Source organism: Leucopleurus acutus, assembly GCF_964270905.1.
Source record: "Leucopleurus acutus genome assembly, chromosome: 13".
NCBI classification, from domain to species: domain Eukaryota; kingdom Metazoa; phylum Chordata; class Mammalia; order Artiodactyla; family Delphinidae; genus Leucopleurus; species Leucopleurus acutus.
In genome coordinates, this window is record NC_139155.1 from 81,415,847 (window position 1) to 81,423,598 (window position 7,752).

The window sequence follows — 7,752 nt, forward strand, 5'->3', positions numbered from 1 at the left end:
TTTATCTGAAATATTTTGATAAACATTAAAATTAAATTTAAAAAGTAGGTAAACAGAACGTTTAGAACTGGCCACAGGGGTTGCATGGCACACACATGGCTCCTGTCATTTTTTGGTCAAGGCCCAGTTCCCCTTCTAGTCCCATGGTTCCTGGGCCAAGTCCTCCCAGTGTCTTCAAACACCTCTTTGGCAGTTAGGGGAGAATGCTACAGATGTAGTGGTCTCTTTGACAATCCCCCTTACACTCCTGCACTTTGCATCTTGACATTTATAGATTTTCACCTAATGCTGTAAATTAAGATAATTGTGCTGAGGTCCAATCAATTCAGTTAACTTTCCAGGACAAATACGAGCCAAAGCTTGATAATGGCCTGGAAGCCTGAGCTCCTTTCTATTGCTTACTCCTTTTTTTTCTGATAAAGCTACTGCATGAAGGTCTCAGAAATACTTTTCTGAATTCCCCTCTGCCTTATCTCTGTTTCTTTAAATAGAGGTGAAACCGAATAGTCAAGAATCAGAACTTCGCCTGTCATCTTTGACACCTCCCTTGTCCACTCTATCCTCAAGTCCTACCTATTTTACCTCCTCAAAATCTCTCAAGGCCATCTCCTTTCCATCTCCCCTGCTACCACCCTGGTCTAAGCTGCCATCGATAAGTTGATGTCATCCTCTATTCCAAACCCTCCAGGAACACCATCTCACTCAACATGAAGACCAACAGCCTACCAGGCCCCATGTGATCACGTCCCACGTGACCTCTGCAGCCTCTCTCTCCTCCACTCTTTCCCTCACTCTCCCCATTTCAGCCACATATGTGCAAGGCCCCCTCCTACCCTGGAATACTCTCCTACCCATCCATCCCCACGCTTTCTTTGTTTTTCCCAACCTTCCCAACTCCGACTCATCCTTTGGCGCTAATTCAGTCCCTCATCCAGGAAGTCCTCCGAGATTCCCACTGTTATAGAATGAGAACTCCCTAAGGGCAGGATGCAACATTCCCTAATGTAGCCCCAGCATTTCAACAGCTCCTGACACATAGCAGGTGCTCAATAGATGTTTGTTGAATGAATAAATGAATATTGATAGAAGAAAATAAACTAATGTACTAATAAGTTTATTACAAACTTATAACTACAAAGGGGCAATGAGGGCTTTGATCACAGCTGTGTTTGGGGTGAGAGACCACCCTCCAAGGCAGCCCATACATGCTCTGTTAGGAATGTTTTGGGTTGAAGTAACAGTAAATTTAGCAAAGATGGCCAAAAATAAGAGTTGGTAAACTATACTCCACAGGGAAAATTTGTGGCTCCTGTGAACTTTTGAAAATAAAGTTTTATTGGAACAGAGTCACGTCCGTTTGTTAACATACCATCTATGGCTGATTTCATTATTCAATAGAGTTGAGTCATCACAACAGAGACCATATGGCCTGCAAACTTAAAATATCTACTATACAGTCCTTTATAGAAAACATTTGCCAAACCTTGGCCTAAAAGAACAAGGGTTGACTTTTCTCATGTAACAAGAAACCTGGAAGAGGAGGCTTTCAGGATTGGTTTGGTGACTGAGAAATACTCAGGGTACAGGGCTAGTGTCTCAGTTATTCTCTTAGCCTTCCCCTCATGGTCACGGTATGGCTGCCACAACTCCAGGCATCACATCCTCACACAAACGCATTCAGAGGAGGAAATAACTGAAGGCTTAGAACAGAGAAATTCTCCTATAACATGCTTTCCTCTCATTAGGGAAGAAACTGTCTCAGAATCCTCCAGAGGTTGTCCCTTACAAGGAAGAAAAGAAGGGTGTACTGTCAGTGGGCAACCACAGTGTCTGCCATGACTTTCCCTCCCACTATATTTCTCTTATATTTGACCAAATGGCGTTCAGGCCAAATATGGAAATATGGTAAACTGAGACACCTTTCTTTTCCTTACAAGCACCAAGAACCCCATCCTGTATTAGTACATAGTAACTATCAGTTGTTGAATGCTTATTCTGTGTCTGACATCATTTCAAGCACTAATCCTTCCTTATTCCAACCCTATAAGGAAGGTATAGTTATTGCCATTTCACAGGGGAGGCTACTGAGGCACAGAAAGCTCAACTCACTGGCTCAAGATCACCCAGCTCGAGGTACGCGGCAGAGTCAAGATTCGAACAAGCAATGTGGCTCCAGAACAGCTCACCGTGACCACTCCATGTGGCGAAAGCCAGTCCCTGGAATCCAGGGAGGGAGTTCTTTCGATTGTAAACCAGGAGGGGGCACATCCTGTTTTGCTTTGGAGACCACTGTTGCTTGTCAGGAGGCGACAGACCGAGGTACTATGTGCTTTGGGGCAACTGAACCGCCACCAGAAAAATGACCCATAAACTCGAGACAGAGCGCAGGCGTCCTCTGTGGATTCTGCCCTACTTCACATCCCTCCCTTAATTAATTAATAAAGCCCCTCGTCTCTCTCTGCCTCGCTGCTTCCCGCCCTCCCCATCCCCGCCGAGATCCTATCTTTCCTCCCTGCAGCCCAGCCCCACGTTGTTCTCTGGCCTCTGCAGTTGCTCCTCGTGTGGAGCCGCCTGAAGAGGGAGACCGGACGGAAGGTACCGGCTGGATTTGCACAGCCCTTAAAACGAGGGCTCTGTCTCACTGAATCTCAGTTTTGTGAAGTCCTCACGCCAAGCCTGGCCTCTGCTCCAGATTCACCCCAACAGGCAGAGGTTCCAAAGAGAAGTACAGTCCCAGAACAGGGTCAAGTTCAAAGATGTGATTCTGAGCTCTAGCTAAGGACACAGTCTCTCCCTAGCTTCCTATTTGGGGACATATCATCTATGAACAGACTGATTCTGGGATTACATTGTGTGGGAAAGAGCTGAGGGCCAACATTCAGACAGACCTGGGTTCCAGTCCCAGCCCACCAATTCCTGGCCAAGGCATCTTAATCTCTGTGTTTCAGTTTCCTCTCCTACAAAACAGAAATAATCGCAAAAACTGGATGTTTGGTAATTAGGTGACAAGACATGGAAATCACTTAGCACAGAGCCTGGTACAAAGTATTGTGGTTACTATCATTGGAACTGTTAGATTATTTTATGACTCTCCAGGGCACTTAGCACATTGCCCTTGGAGAAGCAGAAAACAGTAGGAGCTAAGCAGAAAACAGTAGGAGCTAAGATCCACAGGCTCTGGATCCAGTCTCTGTGGCTTTAAATTCTGGCTCAATCATTTCTCAGCTGTGTGACCCTGTAAGTCACTGTACCTCTCTGTGCCTTCGCTGTTTGATCTTGAAAATGGTAATAATAATAGTACCCACCTCACAGGGTTGTTTTAAGGATTAAATAAGACAAGTAAAAGACAGAACAGCAGCTGCACAGAGCTAGCGCTCAATGAATGTTAGCTATTATTATTTTCTGACACTCAGTAACTTCTCAGTAAATTAAAAAGCATTCTTTTGATGGTGGGATTTGATCAGTGGTGGGCAAGTAACAACTGACTCTCCTAAAAAAAGAGTGTATGCATGTGTATGTGTACATAAGTGTTTTTTATCATGAATTTTTACTAATGTAAAAAAGTGCAGCACAAAATCTACTAATAATATTTGTAAGAAATACTAAATTTTGTAATAAATAATTTCATTGATTTTTGCCAAACTATATCCATCATCTATCTGTGATTGCAAGTCAATCATGATTTGACAAATGAAGTTGCACCTCAACCACATGAGTGTAATTCTGAGATGAATGTTGGTTGATTTTTCATTTACATTAATGAGTAATGTGAAAGTGAAACAATGAAGATGTAAGTTAGAATTTCACTTGTCCATGAATGATGTGAGCAACTTCTTTGCTCAATTGAATAATAGTTCTTGAATACTGGGAGAATATTTCCCCCATTGAAATGGGTACCCCAATGAAATGGGTACAACCCGACACACTTTCAAGTTTAGTCTGCATTATTAACATTTTGTTCATCTCTTTATTAGGGCGAGACAACCAACCACACAAAGCCCTGATTTATAGCAACTGCCGATTTCCGTGGTGTAAATATTCCACTATGGCCTAATTCATGCTACCACTGCAAAGCCACTGAATGTGGAGTTGGGAAGAGAGGCACAGTGAAACACCATTACACAGTCATTCCACCACACAGGTACAATAGACCAAACGAGCATAGATAATAGCAAAATGTTTAAAATAATTAGGAAGTGATGAGGATTGCATATTTATTACCTGTTTTTAATTTAATCTATTCAAGTGTGAGATTATATAATGTAATTTAAAATAATTGCTGTATTTAACAACCAGCATGCAGAATTCCTGAAAATTTTACAATCAGCTTTCACGAGCCAGTACGAGCTATCTGCAGTACCCCACTGATTTTGATACCTAAGTCCCCAGAGGAAGTCTCAAGAAAGATGAAATGAGGAAATGCATTAAATAATTATTGGGCATGAGTGGGTTTTTTGGTTTGTTTGGCATAAAGAAAATAATTTCATAAATAAGGTGTTTCCTTACTATGTTAGAGTGTGTTTTTCAAAAATGGCCACAAAAATATCTCCTACTGCCAAATGCTCATCTAGAATCTTGCCACTACCCTACCAAGAGATGGAGTCAATGTCCCCCACCCACCCACCCACCTTGAACTTGGGTGAGCTTGTGGCTGCCTGGATCAATACAGTATAGTGGGAATGGCTTCCATCCATATTTCATTTCCAAGACTAGGTCATAAAAGATGGTGTAGCTTCTTCCTTGTGAGCTGAAACACTCACCCTTGAGCCTTCAGCTGCCTCGCAAGCAGCCTGGCTTTCCTGAGACCGCCATGCTGTGAGGAAGCCCCAACTAGCCTAGGCAGAAGACCACATGGAGAAGCCCTAGGACTCCATGATGAGAGAGAGAGGCTGATCAGCATCTAGCTGCCCCTAATTCCACTTGACTACAACTGCACCAGAGACTCTGAGCCCAAACCACACATCTGAGACCTTCCCAGGGCCTTGGAGCTACTAAAAGCCTATGAAGCTTTGAGGAGGACGTCAGTGGGAGTTAAGAAAAATGTTATTAGAAACTGGAGGAAAGGGAAACCTTATGTGCTGGCAGGAAGTTTGTCATCTGCAGAAACGTGGAAAAGAAGAAATGTGTAATGAACTCAATGAAATAGAAGAATATTGAGAGTGTCATCTGGCTTTTTCTTGCTACCTATGATAAAACACAAAAGGAGAAAGTTGACTGAAGAACAAACTATTACATATAAAGGAAGCAGGACCTGCTGGGCTCACAAACAAAACTGTTTCTCATTCCCAGTCTCTCCAGAGGGCAAAAAATTATCCAACTGAGAAAAGACCTCAGGCTTTTATTACCTGATTTCAAGACTTACGATAAAGCTACAGGAATCAAGACAGTGTGGTATTGGTGAAAGGATAGAAACATAGATCAATGGAACAGAATAGAGAGCCCAGAAATAGACCCACTCATATATGGTCAATTGATTTTCAACCAAGGTGCAAAGGCAATTCAATAGAGAAAGGATAGCTCTTTCAACAAACAGTGCTAAAACAAGTGGACACCTATATGCAAAAAAAAAAGAGAGAATCTCAGCCCATATCTAACTATCTATACAAAAATTAACTTGAAATGGATCATAGACTGAAATGTAAAACTTAAAACTATAAAACTTCTAGGAGATGACATTGGAGAAATCTTTGTGACTTGAGTGAAGCAGATTTCTGATCTAGGAAACAAAAACACAAATTGTAAAGAAAAAGCTGATAAATGGGACTTCATCCAAATTTAAAACTGCTCTTTCAAAGACACCATTAGGAAAATGAAAAGCCAAGGAGCTACATACAGGGAGAAAATATTTGCAAAACACATGTCTTATGAAGGACTGACATCCAGGATAAGGAGATTTTTAAAAACTCTCAAAACTCAATCTTAAAAAGAAAGTCAATTTTATTACAAAACAAACAACCCAATTTAGAATGAGAAAAAGACTATCTGTCCTTCACCGAATTGTCTTTGCACCTTTGTAAAAAATCAGTTGTCCATTTATGTGTGGGTCTATTTCTGGACTCTATTTGGTTTCATTGATCTATTTTGCCTACCTTTATACCAATACCACACTGTCCTGAATACTGTAGTTTTATAATAAGTCTTGAAATCAGGTAGTGTTAGTTCTCCAACTTTGTTATTATTTTTCAATGTTGTTTTGGCTTTTCTAAGTCCTTTGCATATGGATTTTAGAATCAGCATGTCAATTTCCACAAAAAGTCTGCTGAGATTTTGGATCAGGATTGCATTAAATCTATAGTTCAATTTGAGGAGAACTGACATCTCAACAATATTGAGCATTCTGACCCATGAATAAGCTATATCTCTCCATTTATTTAGGTCTTCTTTAATTTCTCTCAGCAGTGTTTTGAGGTTTTCAGTCTACAACTCTTGCACATCTTTTGTCAGATTTATCCCTAGATATTTCTTATTTTTGATGCTATTGTAAATGGTATTTTTAAATTCCAATTTCCAATTGTTCATTGCCTGTATATAGAAATGCAATTGATCTTTGTATAATATAATCACCTTGTATTCTGCAACCTTGCTAAACTCACTTACTAGTTCTAGTAGTTTTTTAAAGATTCCATCAGATTTTTCTACATAGGTGATCATGTTATCTGCAAATTTTAATTCTTCTTTCCCAATATAATATTCTTTATTCCTTCTTCTTGCCTTATCAAAGTGGCTATAACCTCCAGTACAATGTTGAACAGAAATGGTGAAAGAAGACATCCTACACCTCGCCCCACATACAAACATTAAGTCAAAATGGTTCATAGACCTAAATATAAAACTAAAAGGCTTCCTGAAAAAAGAGAAAAATTTTGTGACCCTGGATTAAGCAAAGATTACTTAGAATACCAAAAGCATAAGCCATTTTAAAAATTGCTAAATTGTACTTCATTGAAATTTAAAACTTCTACTCTTTGAGTAATACTGTTAAGAGAATGAGAACACAAGCTACAGACTGGGAGAAAATATTTGCAAGTCACATATCTGATAAACAACTTGTATTCACAATATATAAAGAACTCTCAAAACTAATTTTTTAATGGGCAAAAGATATGAACATACATTTGTTAGGGAAATGCAAATTAAAACCACAGTGAGGCACCACTACATACCTATTAGAATGGCTAAATTAAAAAGACTACTGGATTGAATAGTGTTTCTCAAAAATTCATGTCCACTGAAACCTCAGAACGTGACCTTCTTTGGGAAGAAAGAGAGGAAGAGAGGAAGAGGGAAAGGAAAGGGAGAGCAGACTTCAGATCAAATATCGAATCCAGGTGGGACTGTAAGTTCCTTTGCTAAGACACCAGAAAGATATAAGGCAGTACCTTATAGTACTTATAGTAGACAAAAGCCCCTCTAAGGATCTACAGGCCATGCCTCACAGATGCCTTCCACTGTACAATAAGGAATCTAAGAATTTTAAGGGCATTGTTCTACAGTAGCCTCAATGGGGGTCCAAGATAGAAAAGGGCTTATCTTGAAGACATTTGCTATTTTGGCTTTTCTTTAATAGCACAAACCTCAATAAGATTCATAGAAAACCCACGAAGTTTTTTTTAATAAAATTGTTCTGGTGGAAGCAGTACCAGCTAGGACTAAAAGGATCAGAGACAGTGCAAAATGAAATGGAGCCTTTTAGTCCCCAGACTTCTATGGGTAGGAAGCAAGCAGAGAAAACGACTCAGCTGCAAGAAAGGC